The 20,345-nt window shown below is 41.0% G+C and overlaps 1 protein-coding gene and 1 long non-coding RNA gene across 8 annotated transcripts in view; one reads left to right on the top strand and one right to left on the bottom strand.

Annotated features, from left to right (window-relative positions):
- LOC308198593 overlaps positions 1 to 4,910 on the top strand; it is a 119,192-nt gene extending 114,282 nt beyond the window's left edge. The window contains exon 7 of the long non-coding RNA XR_013954037.1: positions 1,515 to 4,910. This is a non-coding gene — a long non-coding RNA (uncharacterized lncRNA). The remainder of the gene's footprint in view (positions 1 to 1,514) is intronic.
- Positions 1 to 20,345, bottom strand: part of LOC308198554 (sodium channel protein type 2 subunit alpha-like) — a 130,955-nt gene that overhangs the window by 61,510 nt on the left and 49,100 nt on the right. For 5 of the 7 annotated variants that reach the window (XM_080601151.1, XM_080601158.1, XM_080601161.1 and 2 more), the window contains 2 exons: positions 8,226 to 8,290; positions 7,511 to 7,627 (listed from right to left, as the gene is read on the bottom strand). The gene's annotated coding sequence lies outside the window, so the exon portion shown is untranslated. Of the gene's footprint in view, positions 1 to 6,365; positions 6,466 to 6,964; positions 7,117 to 7,510; positions 7,628 to 8,225; positions 8,291 to 20,345 lie in introns of those variants that run through there. The other 2 variants (XM_080601154.1, XM_080601156.1) reach the window with 2 other exon arrangements.

Genomic DNA, 20,345 nt, shown 5'->3' with positions numbered 1-20,345 from the left:
ACTAAAAAAACCCACTCACAACACAATACAGAAGGTAGCATTTGGATTTAACCCCCCCCCCTTTTTTTTTTAAACTTAATTCACCACCATTTTCTTCTTCAGACAAAAAGAAAGCAGCTGTTTCAGACCAGACAACCAGATTCACTGTACTTTATCAGCACTGCGGAATGACACTCATCTGCAAAACCTTCCATGTTCCTTCCTCCCCAGTCATACAATAGGAATAAATAATTTAATGAACTACTCATCAGGAGAGGGGACTAGACTATTAGTCTGTGCCTGCGTTCTTTTCCCCTCTCTTCCTTTAATCTCTTAGATGTGTATATTTTATAGCTTAGCAAAATAACAGATCTATGAGCTTAAGAAAAAAAAGCTCCTGAGTATCCTCAAATTCATGCTCAGCATTCTAAAATTAAAAGTGAATGAAGAACTAGTATGAACAGAATGTTACAACATTTGAGAAAGAACCAGAAGAATCACACTGCTTAAGAAACTAGAAGAAAGGCAGTAATATTTCTCTCTATATATACATATCTACATATAAAAGAATCACTCTTGGAAAATCAGTTACCAGAGAATTTTTCAACCCCCCAAAATTCAACAGCCATGAGCTTCTAAAATATACCTACAAGCACGTAATTCTCATTTGCCAGTAAGCACATTTACATATATCAAATTACACAGAACCAAGCTAGTGTGATTTGGCCCATTCCTCCAAAGTGGGGGGGGCATTCTCCTAATCTGAGTGACCAGAGGCAGATTTTTAGTAGAAAAACTTAAAGATTATTTATTATTTCCATTTGTACTGTACTAGAATCCTAGCACCAACAAGTACAAACAGAGAAGAAACTAGTGTCCTGTCAGGTTCTTGTCCTGCTTCTAGAGTTTTTAATTAAAGTTTTAAACAATGTAAAAACTTCAGAAATCAGTACTGCTATAAAACATACAGAATGCCTGTGCCTGACCCTAGAAATGCCAGTATTTACTTAAAACTATGGGTGTTGCTGTACTGAAGTGTACAAATGGTTGATACTATTTGCCTTCTGATTTTTTTCCTGCATCTGGGATTCAGTTGCCATATATTGTCAACCTTTCTCTAGGAAAAACAAACAAACAAACAAACAAACAAAAACCAACAGCACCCTCCCCAGAAAGAAGTAATTCACTTATTTACATTTTTCTTAAAACTAAAGCAAATTGAAAGGTGTACAGGCTGTAAAAAAACACCACCAACAACAACAAAACCACTAAAAAGTGTATTACAATAGAAAAATTTGAGATTCACTTCTAGAATAGAGTGACTGTGGTTTCAGTACAGAACACCCTCCTTGTATATCTGTCCCTCAGCAAAATGATGAGAAAATTGTTCAGCATATCTATGCAGTATTATTTCACTTTTAAGTAATTGCTATGATTTCCCTTCTTACAGTTGTCAAATCAACAGTTTTAGATTAACAGAAAAACTCTCACCCTATGCGTTTCTCAACTATTAGTCAATTGTTTATGTCTTGCAGGCTGCTGGTCTATTTGGCTCTGTGTTCAACTGAAGAAATCCAGAAAAAGTACAGAAAGCATTATGCAGCAGAAAGTGCACAAACAAGATCCAATTCACATCAATCTAGAAAAGCAGTATTTCTGAAAGGCTCTGGATTTTTTTTTCTGAAGTCCACAAAACAAAAAGGATGAGAAGCACAAGACAAGTACTCTGTTTTGATTATACATATAGCTTCTCAAAAAACAAGTGTCTGAAGATTTTATTGAAAATTAAATCAATTTTCTACTGCAGAAAACGAGATACTCTTGGTTTTGTAGCACTGCACCAAACTGTTATCCCTAAACAGGGAAATAGTGATTAATTAGTAATAAACACAGATACTTATGCTAATAAGTGTACATCATCGCAAGTACATATCTGCTAAGTATCTGTTTACTTAGTGCAGCAAAACGTCTGGAAGTCGTTACTTAATTCCTTTTCATCATCCATGAAGTACATCACCACTATGTAGGAGGAAAGAACACTACTTGAATTTAGTGAAAGGACAACGATGCAACAAGAAGAAAATAAAATATGCCTCTAGGGATCGGGAGACGGAAGAAGAGTGCAGGAAAGAAATAGAAAATAAATGATCATGGCTATTTTGTGCACCAGACAAATGGACTCTTCTTTCATTCAATTTATTACATCTAATTATCAAAATAATCTTTTTTAAGCCACAGAAACTGCTACATCAGTAAATATCATCTCTGAAACATCATTAAGTATCAACCACAAGTATCTGCATCATAAAAGCTTTATATCACATCTTCCAAATGACAGACTTCGTCTTACAAGACAAAAACAAAAAACAACTGTATATTCATACGTCACTTGAAGGACATACAATAGATTTAAGTTTTTACGACAACAAGGGTCTACAAACTTAGCAATTCTCATTTATTTTACTTTTTTTTTTTTTTTTATTACAGTCCTCAAAGGTGTCACGCTAATCCTGAAACATCTTTTCCCAGATTAAATTAAGGGTCATGATATCAACAAAGTATTGGGTCACAACTGAGTAACTTGAGAGTAAGCTGAGATTTAATTTTTTTAAGACCTATAAACATGTGAAAACTAGGGTAAATCTGTTATATACATATGCTAATTAAGCATGTAGGTACTAGAAACAAAAAGCTTCTTCCTGGTTGCTATCTGATCAAATATCAAACATTTTTTCTACACACATAGCTAACTGTCAGCTTATGAGCTGCACAATGTTATTTAACCTGGGAGAGCAATCACCAAAGTGGGTCCACGCAGCAGCTGGTAAGTGAGGAGGGAACTGGGGAGACACAAGGGGGGCTGTGATAAGAAAGATGAGGCGTGAGATGCTCAAGAATTACTAACAGAAAGAAGGGAAAGGCTGCAAATGCAGTAGGAAGGAGAGAATACAGCTCTACAGAACTTTTCATGGCCTATCTACTTATTTTGAAATTATTTATACACAGGAAAAATATGTAGGCAAAATACTTCCCAAGGATGTTGTAAATATTCTGAGACATGCATTACACATTGGGGAAACTGGAGATATATTTATGAGCACAGTCAGATTTCAAATAGCATACTTAACGCACACACACACAAAAACCTTTGCGACTGCACCGTAGCAAAGTCAGTATCTATAACAGCATCAGGAAGTGATGCACCTTATTATAAGATCCAAGTGGGTTTCAAGATTGGTTTTACATTTTTTTTCTCCTTAGTATCTTCTCACCGTATTATGTACTTATTTCCATATGAAGATAACCAGTATGGTAAATCAGAATTGTCCAGATACAAGCCAAACAGTGAGTGAAATGCAGAGGTCTTGCCTTGCCTTTTCCAGGAACTCAGGCAGCAAGACTTGGTGGTCTCTCAGGAGTACCCACAGGATAGACCAAAACTTCTAGAGACAACCTGCCTGCTGCTGCTTTGGGTGAAGCATCAATAGCATCAGAAATTTATAACCTGGCAAGGATGGCAGGCAGCAGTACCAGTTCCTATGCTGCTGTGGCACCCAGCACTGCCTGCCCCTGGATGCTCCTAGTGAATACGTGCTCCAGCTCATCTGCAGAAGTGGGCAACACTGCAAGGGCACAGACACTGTGTCTCTCCATAAGCACACTTCTCTCTCTATGATTGAGAGATTTTAAACAAGAATTTTCTGTCCAAAAGTTCAGGATAACATTGGATAATGTTAATGCAAAAGCACCTTCTTGAAAAGACACTGCTCAGGGTAAATGAAAAAATAAACTAGATCTACATGTCAATAATTCCAGCAACAGAAAAATAACCCAAGAGGATCAACTGAAAGCATAGATAAACAGGGGACTGATGTTTGAAATGTCACAGATATGTCACAAAAGTGCATGCTCTCCAAGAGACTCACTAGAGCAGTTCTTGTTTTTCCCTTATTTAACTTACTGAACTCCAGGAAAGAAAATTTCATGGGATGACTTTCAACAAAGAAGTCCAATTTTGACAGAACTTCTAATGAAATAACTATATTAAACCTTACCGCTCAAATATGAAAATACTTTCAAAGTTCTGGGTTGTTTTTTTTGTTTGTTTTTTTTCCAGAATGCAACAACTAAATGGTTTATTTTTTTGCCTAAACTTCTCCATTGTTCTGAATTTCTACAGTGGATTTCTCACAAGATTTTAAGAAAACTTTGTATTGAACTTATTACATAGCATAGCAATATACAACCTATAGTTAGACATGTGAGAAAGGGTTTATCTCCTATCTGGAAATAATCTAATTAATGATAACAAAAGCCTTAACAAGAGAAGCAAGATAATTAATGGAAATTCTCCCCTGGTAACAGAACAATGTGCTTTGGACTTGGGTGTTTCAACCAGCACAACCACTCAACATAGGGAATGACTCAACTGTCTCTAAGGAGCATGACATCTGTGATTATTATTGATAAATACGTTCTTGTCTTGGGCTGAGCGCACAATTTATTTCAAGAGAAGGGAAAAATCTTCTTTAAAATTAAATTATACCAGTTTCCACTCTGTGGGTTGTGCACTGTATGCACGTATGCACTCCCAGAGGACACGCTGTACTAGGTACCCAACTTAATGTCCCAATAAAAAATTAAATGAGGACATATGTGCTTAACGGATTGGGCCCAGGGATACAATGTTTCCTTGCACTAGAATAAGGTGGAATGTCTTTTTCATTCTATCACTGCTTATTAGTAGCAAGGATGTATTAATAATAAATGCTTATATAAAGGAAAATGAAGTATTTATCACCTGTTCAACACTATGTCAAAACTCCCTCTTTTCCTCAAACAAGAGAAATGAGTTTTAAAATAAAATACTGAAGGGGAAACTGTTCCTATCAATACTGTAATGCTGGTAATAAAGCCTGAGATTAACAAAATCGATTTAGAAGCCCAGTAATTTGTTCACGTCTCATACTATTTATCTACACTTTGCATTTCTTTTAATGTGTATAATTAAAAATCAATACAATCCATTTCACTAATTTCCATTCCTCTCTGCTGAACTTCAGCTGCAAACACTGAATAATGTTTTGAGAATGAAATGGGAAACCCTTGTTTTTGTGTCTCTTAGGTATAATATAGAAGTATTTGTGAATGCCTTAGCCTTGCTCAAATCTTGCATTTTCATCAAGTGAATGTTCATATAATGTTAAAATTAAATACACCTTCAAAAGACCATTTAAAAAGTCCATAGTGTTTTTAAAAATACACAAGAAAGAATAAAAAACAAGAGCCTAAATAAGATTATTCTCTTAAATCTCTAACATACGTAGGTGACAGGGTGGGTGAAGATGACCTGAAACCACACTGTCTGTCTGATGGCCAGCCTGGCCCTTGGCAAAGGTGCCCACCTCCAGCTGCTCCAAACCTCTGTGCACGATGCCTGCAGCTGGGCTCTGCCTTCCCTTGCTGACACACCCTTTTCCACCAGGACCGCCAAAGAACCTCTGGGTTTCTCCCGGAGAGCTTGTGGTCAACACAGGATGATTTTTTTCTATTTGTGTCCAACAGCTTGTTGGATGATAACAACAACACTGCAACCAATCAGGCACAACTAACAAAAGGTAAATTTTCAATCCACGTAGAAACTATGGGACATTAACCCCCCACTATTGACATGAAAATAGCTGTGTCAGAATTGCCTTTCTTTCCATATGAAAATCCACAGCTTAATAGTGCTGTTGTGCTATACTTCAAATGACAAACACCTCATTACAGTAATTCCTCTTACAAAGTATTAAGGGTTTTCTGCTGTTTTGTTTTTATTGCTAACTCCCACACATATACATTTGCTCTAGAACAAGCTCAACTGGGATAAAAATCAGATTTTCACTTCCACCACTTACCTGTGATTTTTTGCATCCCATTCAAATTAAAAGTCTTTTAACATATCGCAGAAATGAGACATTTGTTAACAAAGACACACAATATAGATAGAAATACTCAAGCTAAATTGCAAAAACTGAATCTACTTATTTACAGGAGAAGTGTATTGAAATTAATTTATTTGATGAAAGCCTTTTCCCTGCATGACTGTTCAATGAACAATCATATACTTTAGTACGAGGGTTCCTTCCATCATTCATTTTCTTACCAAGACACTTGGAGGCTGAAGCAGTACCACTCAAGCAGAAAGCACAAAGCACATGTCTCTAAATAACTACCATTTCTATAGGAGTTGTGACCAAACATTTTAGATAAGTAAAACCACCTCGCTCTCTCTGGAGTAAATGATGGGATGCAGAAAGTGTAGAGTTAAGGTAACAAGGTGCACAAGAGCAATCTGTGCATCAGGTTCCCCACCAGCAAGGCTGCCAGACATTACAACATACTGTTGCTCGTTGTAGCTTTTCTTGTTGCTTGCTCTCTGCCACGCACTTCTTCGATCTTTCCACAAACGTGGCCAACACTGCCTAGCAACCAAGGGGACATGATGGCAGAGAGCAAAATCCCCCACCCAGAGCTCACCCCGCTCCATCCCCACAGCTGCAAACTATCTTTTATGGCAAATTAAGATGAATACATGTTCCTTGTTGCCTCGGAGACCCTGAGAGAGGACCTCAGAGGTGACTTGGGATGCACTGGGGTTTCTCTCCTAAGGGTGGAGACTAAGAAAGTATTAGATCAGTGGGTAAAACAGTTCCCCAGATGCTTATACCAAATAAAATAAAAATAAATAAATAAATAAATAAAAGGGAGGGGGAAGGAAAAGAGAGGGAGGGAGAGCAAAGAAAAGAGAAAGCCAAGTGCCGCGGCGATGGGGAGCAGAAGAGCCATCAAACGGCAAGGGGATAAGGCGAAGAGGCTGCCTCCCTTCACCCCCCTCCCCAGCCGCCCCCAGCGGCGGGCCGAGGGCAGGAGAGGTCCGAGGGATGCGCGAGCGGCCGCCAGGAACGGAGTCGGGCCGCAGCCCCCCACAGCTGCTGCTCACCTCTGCCATGCCACAGGTGCGCGCCGCCTCGATGCTGCGGGACCGCCGCTGTCCCGTCCACGCCTCCGCTCGCCTCGGCTCCCTTCACCCCGAGCGCCCAGCTCCGCGCTGCAGCCGCCGCCGCCCCGGGAGCCTCGCCCGGCCCCGCCAGCGGAGGGAGGCGGCCGCGCCCCGCCACCACCGCGCCCCCTGGCGGCGGCGGCGCAGCGGGAGGGGCCGGGCGGGGCCCCGGGGCGCGGCCGGGCCTCTGTGGGGACGGGGTGGGCTGCAGAGGGCCGGTACCCGGGGATGGGGGAGCGTCCGGCTACCAGGGGTGCCCGCGGAAGAAGGGGGAGCAGCCACCGGGGGTGCTCGGAGCCGGGTGCACGGCAGTTTCCCGACTGGGCAGCCGCCGGTACCGCAGTGATGGACACCAGACAACAGGGGGAAGTAGGCATCGGAACAGCATTAGGCTGCAAGACCCGATAGCCCTAGTTCTTAAAACGTGTATCTAAAACCATTATGGATAGCTAGCTACAATCAAAACATTTCAACTTATCCACCCACCTGGGCTCCTTGGCACCTTCAACATCAGTGGCTCATATCCCTGCAGGTTTCTGGCTATGGCCTGTGTGTACCATCTGCACCAATTCCCCATCTGATGTTCTTAGGACCTCTGTTGATCTGGAAGACCGGATAAATTAGTTAACTCTGTAGTTTTTTGTCTGTGGTAATAACCTGAAGGCATTCAAAGTCCCATCACCTTCCTTAAAAATAACTCTTCCCCTTCTTGAGAACTGGTAAAAATACATAAACACAACCATGAATTTGAAAATGTGCAGATGTGATGGGTCTATTACACTCATATTTGCTTGCCCACAATCCATCAATCATCCTGACGAAGCATGGGCATATGATGGTGGGGAGGAATTGGTGCTAAAGAGCCCTCACTTCTACCATTTTAACACAGATGTTGGTCACATTTCTGTGGCATACCTGGGCATTTCCCCAGGTTGTGTCAGATTTTGTACCAGCCCCCAGCCACATAGAGCCTGTTTAAAACAATATCCATCGTTGTCCTGACTGAATGTCAGAAGCCAACTTCTAGATTGTGTCTAATATTCTCTCAATTTAAGACAAAACAAACACTTTAAAATTGCATTCTGTACTGAGCCATGAATTCCCTGCAAGGTACAGTAACGGTGTTCGATACCTTCAGTCTGGCTGCTCTGAGCCATGCATATTCTAAGCAGTTGTGATGTAGCACCAGAGGCAATCTTACCTGCGTTTGGTAACTACGAAGAAAACGCCTTGGTTTTCCGTAGGTATTTAATGTTGAATGTTTAACTGCAAGAGATCAGAGGCAAGAACATAATTGTCTTTTTATTCTTTTTCCTTCTCTCTCAGAGGGAAAACCAATGAAAGTTAAAAAACAAAGCACACAAACAAATAAAAAGGTGGGGAGGGGGAGAATAGGATGACAATATCTTATTTCCAATTTTTTTCTTCTCCTCGCTATCTTAGTTAGCATTGTAGTGCAGCTGTACAATTGCTTTCTGAACACCTTGGCTATGTTGAAATCCAGAATATTTCCATATCCAGGGTGACTGGGGTAGTCAGGTTTGTCTTTGGGGCAAGACAGGCCTGATATTTCAGATAGGGATGATTATGGAGTTGGCCCACAATGGCAGTGCTTTTAAGAATTACCACATATTAGAGAACCAATGGATTTCCTTAAAACACAGAATGCCATATGAAGTCATTTGTTACATTAAATTGAAAGAGGTCATTCAAAAGCACCCCCACACGGATGGGGTGTTTTTCATGTCGTGTTATACCATCTGCTGCAATGGGGTCTACATTCCTTCCTAGGCTGGAACTCCTCAGTCCAGAGTCGTGCAGACAATGAGAACAGACTACAGCTAATTTACTTATTTGGTCCCTGTCTTTACACAGACCAAGTCTTAGTCATACTCCGTAACAACAATAAAGTCATTACTACTACTTCATACAAGTGTTAGGATCCTAATTGTAATACCTAATCACTACGTGAAATCTGAGGGGCTTTATCAGGTGGTACAATCAATCTGTTTCTAAGGGAGTAGAGTGAATTGCAATAGTTAATGTCATAGCACCACTCCGTGTTCAACCTGGATATTGCTTCCTAATCCATACATTTCTTAGAATGCTCAAATCATAGGATATCCCAAATTCGAAGGAACCCACAAGGGTCATCGAGTCCAACTCCTGGCTGCACACAGGACCACCTAAAAATCAAACCATACATCTGCAAGTGCTGACCAAATGCTTCTTGAACTCCAGCAAACTTGGTGTGTGACCACTGCCCTGGGCAGCCTGTCCCAGTGCCCGACCACCCTCTGGGTGCAGAACCTTTTCCTAACACCCAGCCTGACCCTCCCCTCTCCCAACCCCATGCCGTTCCCTCGCTTTCTGTCGCTGTCCCCAGGGAGCAGAGCTCAGTGCCTGCCCCTCTACTCCCCTCGTGAGGGAGCTGCAGGCCACCATGAGGCCTCCCCTCAGCCTGCTCTGCTCCAGGCTGAGCCAACAAAGGGACCTCAGACACTCCCCACATATCTCCTTCCCACCCTTCACCATGTTTGTTGCTCTCCTTTGGCCACTCTCCAGTACTTTTAAGTCCTTTTTATATTGTGGCACCCAAAACTGCATGCAGTACTCGAGGTGAGGCTGCACCTGTGCAGAGTCCTGCTGTGTTGCCACCTGAGAAACACAGTGATCAAACTGTTTATAATCTCATTAATCCCACGCAAATGGCAATGTGCACCAGTAGAGAAGGAAAGCATGGACATATATGTTGTCAATATAAACATATTGGAAAAGAAATGTCCAGTACCTATTGATATAAATGAGCCAGATGGAAGTATTAACTGCATGGAAACTGCTATGGCTTGTAACCAGCCACAGCATTTTTTCTCCAAAAGCTCAGAAGGAAATTTTGACCCTTCCAGTCCTTTAGCTACTTTCCTACTTAGAGTATATTATCCTGAAGAACAGAACAGACTTACACGTTGCCCTTGCCTGCTGCCAAATAACAGCATTACCATATAATGCTTTACTGGTCTAACTTTCCTTTCATGGACATGATGAGCAAGGAAATGCTCCATAATTGGCTTTCGAAGGTCTAGCTACTTGCATCGTATTTCCAGTTTGGCACTGGGCCATGCTGAAGTCACAATGCTTGTATTAATGGATGGTTTCCTCCCTAGGTCTGGATAGATGTGAAATGAAAATAATTCTGTTCTGTTCTCCAGCAATCCTCGTTAATGTCAGTCATGAAATACTGCTGTCTAAGGAGCTGCCTCACTGGTGTCTCAGCAAGATGCTGATCTTGGCTCACTGCAAAATGCCTGTGAACTGTCAGAAAATTTTATCACTGGAATTTTTTAATGTGTACTTACATTAATCTTAGTTGAGTGTTGCCCTTTTTCTTCTAAAACTGTACCCTCTCATTCTACTAATCACACCATCCGGTTACATGTTCCTTTCTGGCATTGTAATATTGACCTTCTCCTGGCTTTTCTTTGCAGTAGCTCCTCCTGCACATTAAGATAAGTCATTCATATGACACCCTACAGCAGAATTGTCCTGGGTGCAAACTCGTTCTATGACAGTGGTCAACTTCAATGCAAGATTTGTTTTGATGGTTTTGAGGCAGTACAGCACAGAAAATATACATGCCAAAATATTCAGTAAAGGCAAAAGTGCTATGTCATGAGACACTGCTGCTGTGGCCCCATGGACCACAGGTCTAGCTTCAGCCGATTCTTAAGTGTTATTGCATCAGACTGCTTACTAACTGTAGAAAGTGATGTGTTGGTCTTTCTGCAATTCCTTTGCTCTCCCCCATAGCTTGTGCCATCCGGCTTGCGCTGCTGAGCTAGTGGACTACTAGGTATAGTAGTATAAAGGTGCGTATATATATATATGATATATATATATAATATATATCATATATATATGATATATATATACCGTATATACATATATATATTATATATAATAAATATAAATAAAATAAATAAATATATAAATATAAATAAGTATAAATAAAATAAAATAATATATATATATCATAGAATCATAGAATCATAGAATATCCCGAGTTGGAAGGGACCCATAAGGATCATCAAGTCCAACTCCTGGCACCGCACAGGTCTGCCCAAAAGTTTAGACCATGTGACTAAGTGCACAGTCCAATCGCTTCTTAAATTCAGACAGGGTTGGTGCAGTGACTGCTTCACTGGGGAGCCTGTTCCAGTGTGCGACCGCCCTCTCGGTGAAGAACCTCTTCCTGATGTCCAGCCTAAACTTCCCCTACCTCAGCTTAACACCGTTCCCGCGGGTCCTATCACTGATGATAATGGAGAATAGGTCACCTGCCTCTCCACTCCCCCTCGCGAGGAAGTTGTAGACTGCGATGAGGTGCCCCTCAGCCTTCTCTTCTCTTCTCTGAAAGGCCAAGTGACCTCAGCTGCTCTTCAAATGTCTTCCCCTCTAGGCCCTTCACCATCTTCGTCGCCCTCCTCTGGACACTCTCCAACAGTTTAATGTCCTTTTTGTACTGTGGTGCCCAGAACTGCACACAGTACTCGAGGTGAGGCCGCACCAGCGCAGAGTAGAGCGGGACAATCACTTCCCTTGACCGACTAGCAATGCCGTGCTTGATGCATCCCAGGATACGGTTGGCCCTCCTGGCTGCCAGGGCACACTGCTGGCTCATATTCAACTTGCTGTCAACCACAACCCCCAGATCCCTCTCTGCGGGGCTGCTCTCCAGCGTCTCGTCGCCCAGTCTGTAGCCAGGGTTGCCCCATCCCAGGTGCAGGACCCGGCACTTGCTTTTTTTAAACTTCATGTGGTTGGTGATCGCCCAGCTCTTCAATCTGTCCAGATTTCTCTGCAAGGCCTTTCCACCCTCATCCGAGTCCACAACTCCTCCAAGTTTGGTGTCGTCAGCAAATTTGCTCAAAACACCTTCTAGTCCTACATCCAAATCATTTATAAAAACATTGAAGAGGACTGGCCCTAAAATGGAGCCTTGAGGGACCCCACTACTGACCATCCGCCAGCCAGATGTGGCCCCATTTACCACAACCCTTTGAGCCCTGCCCGTCAGCCAATTGCTCACCCATCGTATATTGTTTTTGTTAAGTTGTATGCTGGGCATTTTGTCCAGTAGGATCCTATGGGAAACCGTGTCAAAAGCTTTGCTGAAGTCCAAAAAGATCACATCAGCTGGTTTCCTTTGATCAGCTAGATGGGTGTATATATTTAATATATACATTTAATATATATATATTCTATATATATTGTATATTATATATTATATATTATATTATTAATAATATATTCAATATATATTCTATATATATATTTTTTGAGGTATGAAGTTTGATTCATATTGAGGTATAAATATATTTCAAAATCTACTAGTGAACTAGAATTTGGCTAGGAAATAATTGAACATAAAAATACTGGAAAAGTAAACAGCAGTCAAAAAATGCAATTAAGACTTTTCCTGCAAAACAACCCATTTAAGTTTAACCAAAACCTAATTGATTAATGTATAAAGAAACCTAGAAGAAGCATCTGAAAGGTCTCATTAAGTTGCCTTTTCTCTGGGTTTTAGAGGCTATGCAGAAAAAAATGCTTCAAGACAGAGAGTTGTACAGCGGGTGTTGAATTAAGGGAATTAATTTGCTGCTTCCTCCTCACCTTTTTTCAACACTCCACCAACACTGTACTCCTACTTTTTGCAGGATTTTACTTGTCAGTATTTTAATGTCCAGTCATATTATATAAACATGTCCACATGAAGAAACTTCTGCATTTCCACATATGCCATTATACCTGTGAGTGTGGAATATTAAAAGACTGGCAATCCGTGGACTGGTAAAAATATTATTAGTGTTTAAAATTGTCATTAAGAAGCATTTTTAAGTAGAAAGAAAATGAAATGCATTTTTAATAATGAACGTGTTTTAGTAAGAAATGGGAAAAAATATTTCTTCTCATAAAATTGTTCACCTACATCACCAGATCCACATATCAGATGTGGACTGGATCTATCACAGAACCACATCAATGCAAGCTCCTTAGCTCAGTTTCGGGCACTAAAACACACACAATTATAAAGTTGGATCCACATTACATACAATGAAATATATACCTGTATTTTGACGTAAGTCTTAAATAACTTCTATTTGATTAATATTGAAAATAAATGCAGGCAGAGATTATATTCCTTTTTAAAAATAAAAATAAAAAATAAAGCCTTTCTCCAACTATTACCTCCCCTCTCCCCCCCCATCAAGTTGAGTACATTTTCTCTCCATCGTTTTTAATTATACTTGCACAATTTCTATCCGTGATTCAAAGAGAAATCCAAGTGTTGTTGAAGTCTAAGGCCAAACTTCCCTACCAGGGATCTTCATAGGATCATATGATGAAGAAAATGAGTGTTTATTTCAGTGAAAGTGGGGTAGTGAACAGGAAATTGTGCATAATTTGTTTTCATATTCATTTAAACCATGTGAACCTGTCAACTTTCTAACCTGTAAAAAATCTCAAATATAAAAGCGTATTAGTATCCTCTAAATCTCTGTCACATCTAGAGCTTATACCTACGATTCTACTGTTTACATATTAATCAGTATAATCCCTGTTTTGTACAGAACTGTTGAGCCTTCTCCTCTGGACCATACTAGATACAAATCTGAGAATACCAGCACCAAGAAAACCATTAACAAAGAGGAAATATCAAGAGGCAATGGTGCAAACACAATGCTTGCAACCCAGTCACTTCATACGTCTGTGGGAGAAAAATGCAGGCAGCAGAAGGGAGAGAAAAAAAAAGCTCGAGTCAGAAGCTGTGACTGTGAGCCAGTTAAAACAAACAGCAAGGTTCAGGGAAGCCCAGCTGACACCTCATCAGCAGTATCACACAAACAAGATCCAGGCCACGCACAAGACACAATCACTTCCACTGCTTTCAGGATTAAAACTATCAAAGCAATCCACAAGAATCAAAAATACTCTCAAAGATGTCCAAACCAGCAAGGAACTGCTTTTCCAGCTGAAAATGCGCAATGGCTCAAAACCACAAAATCCAACAAAAAGAAAAAAGATACAAGCCTCACCATTAAGAAAAAAGAAAGAATCACAAAAGAGCACATTAATGCGAATGTGCTAATGGAAAACCACATCCAAACGAGGATGGACATGAGGCAGTATGATTCACAGCCTACGTCTTGTGCAGTAATACACAACAGGTTTACAATAAAAAGCTGAAATGACGTAAAACTAACAGACTTGGCTTAACTTCTGCTGCCTGTCTCCCTTCCTAAGAGCCTGTCGCATTAAAGGAGACTTATCAGTCCAATGTTTGCCTCTTTCAGAGTCCTGCCAAGGGCTTTCACTGAGGCAGTATCACAAAGTTGAATGTATTTAATAAGGCAACAGATATAACAGATTTGGAATTGCCATTGATAAATACACTTACTGCAGTAGCATGAATGTATGATAGTAGTGCTAGCAAAATCCTATCCTGGGTATTCCTCACCAAAGGGTGAAGGCACGGAGCTTACCAAGAAGGCATCCCTGTCTTGTTAGAGGAGGAGTACAGCCTGTTGACTGCCTCTTCTAAGTTTCCAATTTCTCCCCGCCCCCCCTTTTTTTCTCTCTTTTTTTTTTTATAACACTTTTTGTTGTCGTTTTGTTTCATTTACACCAACTTCTATCACTCTTTTATATCCTAATCTTATTTGGTCCCACTCAGGAGCAATGTTTAGCATGATTTGGGTGAAGAGTGAAGTACTACAGCCACATACGTTTAGCATGTACTTCATTAAACTCATTATCATATTCAGGGTGTTAACTTTAATGTTCATTTTACAAATAATAAAGCAAAAGGTTTCACTCTGGGCACCGTGGCCCCCAAGACTGTTCTGCCACCAAAACAGGGCCATCCCACCAACACAAGACTCCCTCTTTCAGCAACCACTCATAAAAAGCCTGTGGACCTCCATCCACAAAGTCTGTTTAACAGATAAACAAAAGCAAGCTGCTGAAAACCCTTTTGCGAAAGGGTGGTACTTATCAGTAATGCTAACATATATGACTATTCTCCACAGAGTCTCAGTAATCTTTTACCCCCTTTTAATTTGCAAGGGCATCTAGCTTAAGTGACATGCTAAACATGTGCCTAACAAATACTGATGTGGAGTTTTGAGCCATTTTTTTCAAAGGTGTGTAATTTCAAACATCTGACTGGGTGCCCAATTTGATCTCACATTTCCTTATCCACAAAATGACTGAGGACAGTTCTCTTCACCAGCTAACCACTTTTTAAACTTTCATATGGAATGCAGTATTTATTGCTTTATCAGACTGAAAATGCTAGCAGTTCAGCTATTAACGCTTCCGAGAAGAGCTACAGCTGTTTCTGAAAGTGGAGTGACTGAAACCCAGTTACCTCAAGCAGCTACAGAAGAAAAATGCAGGTACCAGAGGAGAAAGAGAAACCTCAGGTCAGAAGTGGTCACTGTGAGCCCGCCAAAGGAGACAGCAAGGCTGAGGGAAGCCCCACTGAAGTTGCATACGACCAGCTGCAAACGGTAACACAGCTCGTCTAAAACAAGCTCGTCTACACAAAGTCTATCCGGACCAGACGTTACATGAGCCTCCTCTACAGAGACAGATGAGGAAGCACTGCGCCAGCCCAAACACTAAAATCCCTTCCACAGCGTTCAGGGGGAATGCTATGACCGCTATCATCAACGGTCATAAAAGTTCTGAAAGACACCAAAACTGGCAAGGAACTAGTATTCCAGTTCAACATTTTTCCAAACAGCAGAATCACAAGAAATGGAACAACCAGAGGGGCCCAGCTGTGCTCTGCTGTGCAGCCGCTGGAACCTTCCAGAACTGTCTGTCGCCTCACAGGGCAGCCCCAGCCTCTTCTCACACCAGCCAGCCCTGCGGCCCCCTCGCCTCGCCAGGCGGTGCTGCCGGCACCCAGTGCAGAATGGCCCCAGCACCATTCATGGCCAGTGAAGCCTCAGTCCCTGAGGTAATGTGGTAATGAATGGGGTTTCCCATTCATATTTATCTATGATCTTTCAAAGACAATGGCAGAAATATGGAAAATTCTTACATGTTGCACTAAAATCCCGCAGTAAAGTGAAGGTTTTGTGCACAGGTTTCTCGTGGGGAGCAAGTTACTCCGGAGACAAACGGACAACTGGCACAGATGAGGGAAGCACTACACCAGCCAAAAAGCACAATGCCCTCTGCCGCTTCCAAAATCAAATGTATTAATGTAATGATGAATAATCATCCAGATTCTGTAAGACGGCCACACCACCTCGGAGCTGCTCTGCCATTTCAAAATGTCTCTGAACAAGAAAATCAAAAGTGTCAAAAAGGTGAAACGTGTTCAGAGGAGATGCTCCCTAAGCCTCAGGAGCCACAGATGAGGGAGCCATTGCGACAGCCAAAAGCAAAACCATTTCTGCGGCTTCCAGGATTAAAACTATCAATGAAGTCCACAAGAATCAAAAAAAAAAAATCTCAAAGACGTCCAAACCAGCAAGGAACTGCCTTTCTGGCTGAAAATGTGCAATGGTTTAAAACCACAGAATCCAACAAAGAGAACAAAGATGCAACCCTCACAGTCTATGTGTTGTGCAGTAATGCACAATAAGTTTACAATAAAAACATGAAATGACTTAAAAGTAACAGACTTGTCTGAACTTTTGCTGCCTGTCTCTCTTCCTAGGAGTCTCAGCATTCTACCATCTTTCCTTGGCAAAGGCATGTGTGAAAAGAAAAACTATAAAAATCACAACTTATCATGTCTGTAGCATATCTGGACCCTACAAGCATCCAGATCGCAGGTTACCACAGAAGCGGAGCTCCCTGATGTGCTTTTGGCACAGTGAAGCAAAACCTCCTCATTATCCTATCCCAGTTCAAAACTTAGGAGGTGTGTGATTTTTCCACTTTCAATGCATTACAGTTAGTTGAACACAAACAAAACCCTCAAATTGGTAGCTATTTGTTCATGGATAACAAAATGAACACTACCACTCTACCAAAAAATTCTTTGTGTGTTCCTGGTTCAGTTAAAAATAGTCTAAGCTACATGTTGTGAAAGAACTTGTAACTTTCTGGTAATTTGTATCTAGAAACTGCACTTTCAGGAGAAAATGAGATATGCATGCTCTAGCAGGACAAGTACAGCAAGCCAGGTATGTTTTCGAAAGCATTTTTAGCATTCAGAAAGACATTACAAGCCCAACAACAGAGTGCTTAGAAGGGCTGGTGCAGACATGATCACAGCCTGTGAGAGTTACCAGACCTGCTGGTGTATAAAGAAAGTTATTGTGTGGGCTCCTTGGGATTGGGTAACATCCAAGGACATGGAGGCCTGCCTTACCAGAACTCTTCTAATCCAAATTACCTATGACTGCTATCATCAAGGGTCATAAAGGTTCTGAAAGACATCAAAACTGGCAGAGAACTGGTATTCCAGTTCAACATTTTTCCAAACAGAATCAAATCACAAGAAACAAAACAACCAGAGGGGCCCAGCCATGCTCTGTGGTGTAGCTGCTGGAACCTTCCAGAACCATCTGTTGCCACACAGGGAAGCCCAGGCCTCTCCTCACACCAGCTAGACCCCACCTCCCTAGGTGGTGCCACTGGCACCCAGTGCAGAGCGGCCCCAGCACCACTAAGGGCCAGTGAAGCCTTGGTTCCAGAGGGTCAAGCTGAAGCTGGTCTAGAATGGCTCCGCTTGCCCTAGGCTTGTGCTTTTTGTACTCTGAAGCAAAACCTCATCATCAGAATACATATGCTCTGAGAGAGCAAAAGGAGAATGACACTACAAATGCACAACAAAATCAACACTCAGCCTTTAGCTCCCTGTCTGAAAAAGAAGCTAGGGGTACCTGTAAAAATAAGGGCAGTAAGGGAAAAGGTGATGAAACTGAGAATGTGCAAGGTAAACTGAATAAAATGGGAGGAACACAGATTAGGGAGGAAAGTGGAAAGGAAAATAATGAGGGTGATAATGTGGTTGGGTATAGTGCTGAGAAGGAGCGAGAGAAAAAAATTAATGAAACTGATGATTTCGGAGTTGTACAGGTTACTAACATTGACGAAGAAGCAGTCCAAAAGGATCATAAAGAGTTCAACTTCAATAACAACAACAATAACAATTACACCACGTTTTCACATCCAAACATTTGTAGGCAGGAAACAATTCTCTCAGCTCCATCTAACCCAGTGACAGAACTAAGCCATGGAATTTGCACTGCATCGCAGCATGCCTTTGAAAAACTGCAAAATCAGTCTGGAAATGAAGAAATATTTGAGATAGGTGAATCTTTTGAGAGCTATTCTAGCAATACTGTAACTGTTTCACTGGATGAACAGAATTCAGAAGATAAAGATGCTGTTACCTCTAATAGTCTTGCTCAATTTACTAAAGATACCACTTGTCAGAAGCCTTGTACTAATAGCATATTAGTTCTAAAGGAGACAATGAATACAACACTCTCTGTTGACAGTGACTTGGTATGTATTGGGGAAGAATCAAGAAATGATAAAACTGTAAATACTATTTTGTCTGACACTGTGAAAACATCTTTTCTTAAAGACTACCTCATTTTAGACTTTGGTCTAGTAGAATCCACAGATGTAACTAAAAGCACCTCCAGCCCCTATTCAAAAGAAGACGGGAATTGTGATAGGGAACTGAATGATATTAATGCCTGTCAGGAAGATAAAAGAGTCCTGAGTGCCCGAGAATGACAGAAGCATAAGTTTAGATTAGTGAGCTCAAGATGTACAGCTTTTCCATCATCCCAAAGAGAAAAAGTCAAGTCTGAGCAGCTCACTGTAGAACACCAAATTAAAAGAAAGAAATTCTATCATAAAAATTCACAAAACAGCTAAGCAATCTGCTGTTTATGTCAAACATTTACCAAAAACATAGCCTTCAGCCAATAACAAGTATTGAAGGTGATGCCTGCCCAGTGACCTATGTTTAACAGCCACTGTACCCTAACCATGAGAAGGTAGCACAGTCAATTGTCCTATAAACCAATACTTCTATGAATGGCTAAATGAGATCTTAATTGGCTCTTAAAGATAATCGGTGGAATCAATCTTCCTTTTAAAAATGCAAGAATGTGAATACAAGACAAGAAGACCCTGTTGAATTAAAAATCAACTTAAAAAGTATCCCTCTCATCCCACTCACACATTCTCCTATGTTCAGTTGGTTCCAATTTTTTTCTTCTCCTCGCTTAGTTAGCATTGTAGTGCAGCTGTACAATTGCTTTCTGAACACCTTGGCTATGTTGAAATCCAGAATATTTCCATATCCAGGGTGACTGGGGTAGTCAGGTTTGTCTTTGGGGCAAGACAGGCCTGATATTTCAGATAGGGATGATTATGGAGTTGGCCCACAATGGCAGTGCTTTTAAGAATTACCACATATTAGAGAACCAATGGATTTCCTTAAAACACAGAATGCCATATGAAGTCATTTGTTACATTAAATTGAAAGAGGTCATTCAAAAGCACCCCCACACGGATGGGGTGTTTTTCATGTCGTGTTATACCATCTGCTGCAATGGGGTCTACATTCCTTCCTAGGCTGGAACTCCTCAGTCCAGAGTCGTGCAGACAATGAGAACAGACTACAGCTAATTTACTTATTTGGTCCCTGTCTTTACACAGACCAAGTCTTAGTCATACTCTGTAACAATAATAAAGTCATTACTACTACTTCATACAAGTGTTAGGATCCTAATTGTAATACCTAATCACTACGTGAAATCTGAGGGGCTTTATCAGGTGGTACAATCTGTTTCTAAGGGAGTAGAGTGAATTGCAATAGTTAATGTCATAGCACCACTCCGTGTTCAACCTGGATATTGCTTCCTAATCCATACATTTCTTAGAACGCTCAAATCATAGGATATCCCAAATTCGAAGGAACCCACAAGGGTCATCGAGTCCAACTCCTGGCTGCACACAGGACCACCTAAAAATCAAACCATACATCTGCAACTGCTGACCAAATGCTTCTTGAACTCTGTCAGCCAAATCTACCTAAAGATTCACCAAACAAGACCTAGAATGACGGAAAAGTCCCCAGTCACTGCAGAAAACAACATAATTTATTCTCAGTGGCTCAGATTGGCAGAGAATAATCGCCATGTTTGTTACAATAGATGCAGATAGGATTAAGGAGTTTCTTATGAGCCATATTATTTACCACCTTTTTTTTTTTATTATTATATTTCCTCTTTTTATTTATTTTTCACCCAGCAATTCAGGATACATAGCA

This window comes from Anser brachyrhynchus (assembly GCF_964034855.1).
Source record: "Anser brachyrhynchus genome assembly, chromosome: 7".
In the NCBI taxonomy this organism is placed as follows: domain Eukaryota; kingdom Metazoa; phylum Chordata; class Aves; order Anseriformes; family Anatidae; genus Anser; species Anser brachyrhynchus.
Note: the sequence above shows the minus strand (reverse complement) of the source record. Positions and strands in the feature narration are given on the sequence as shown.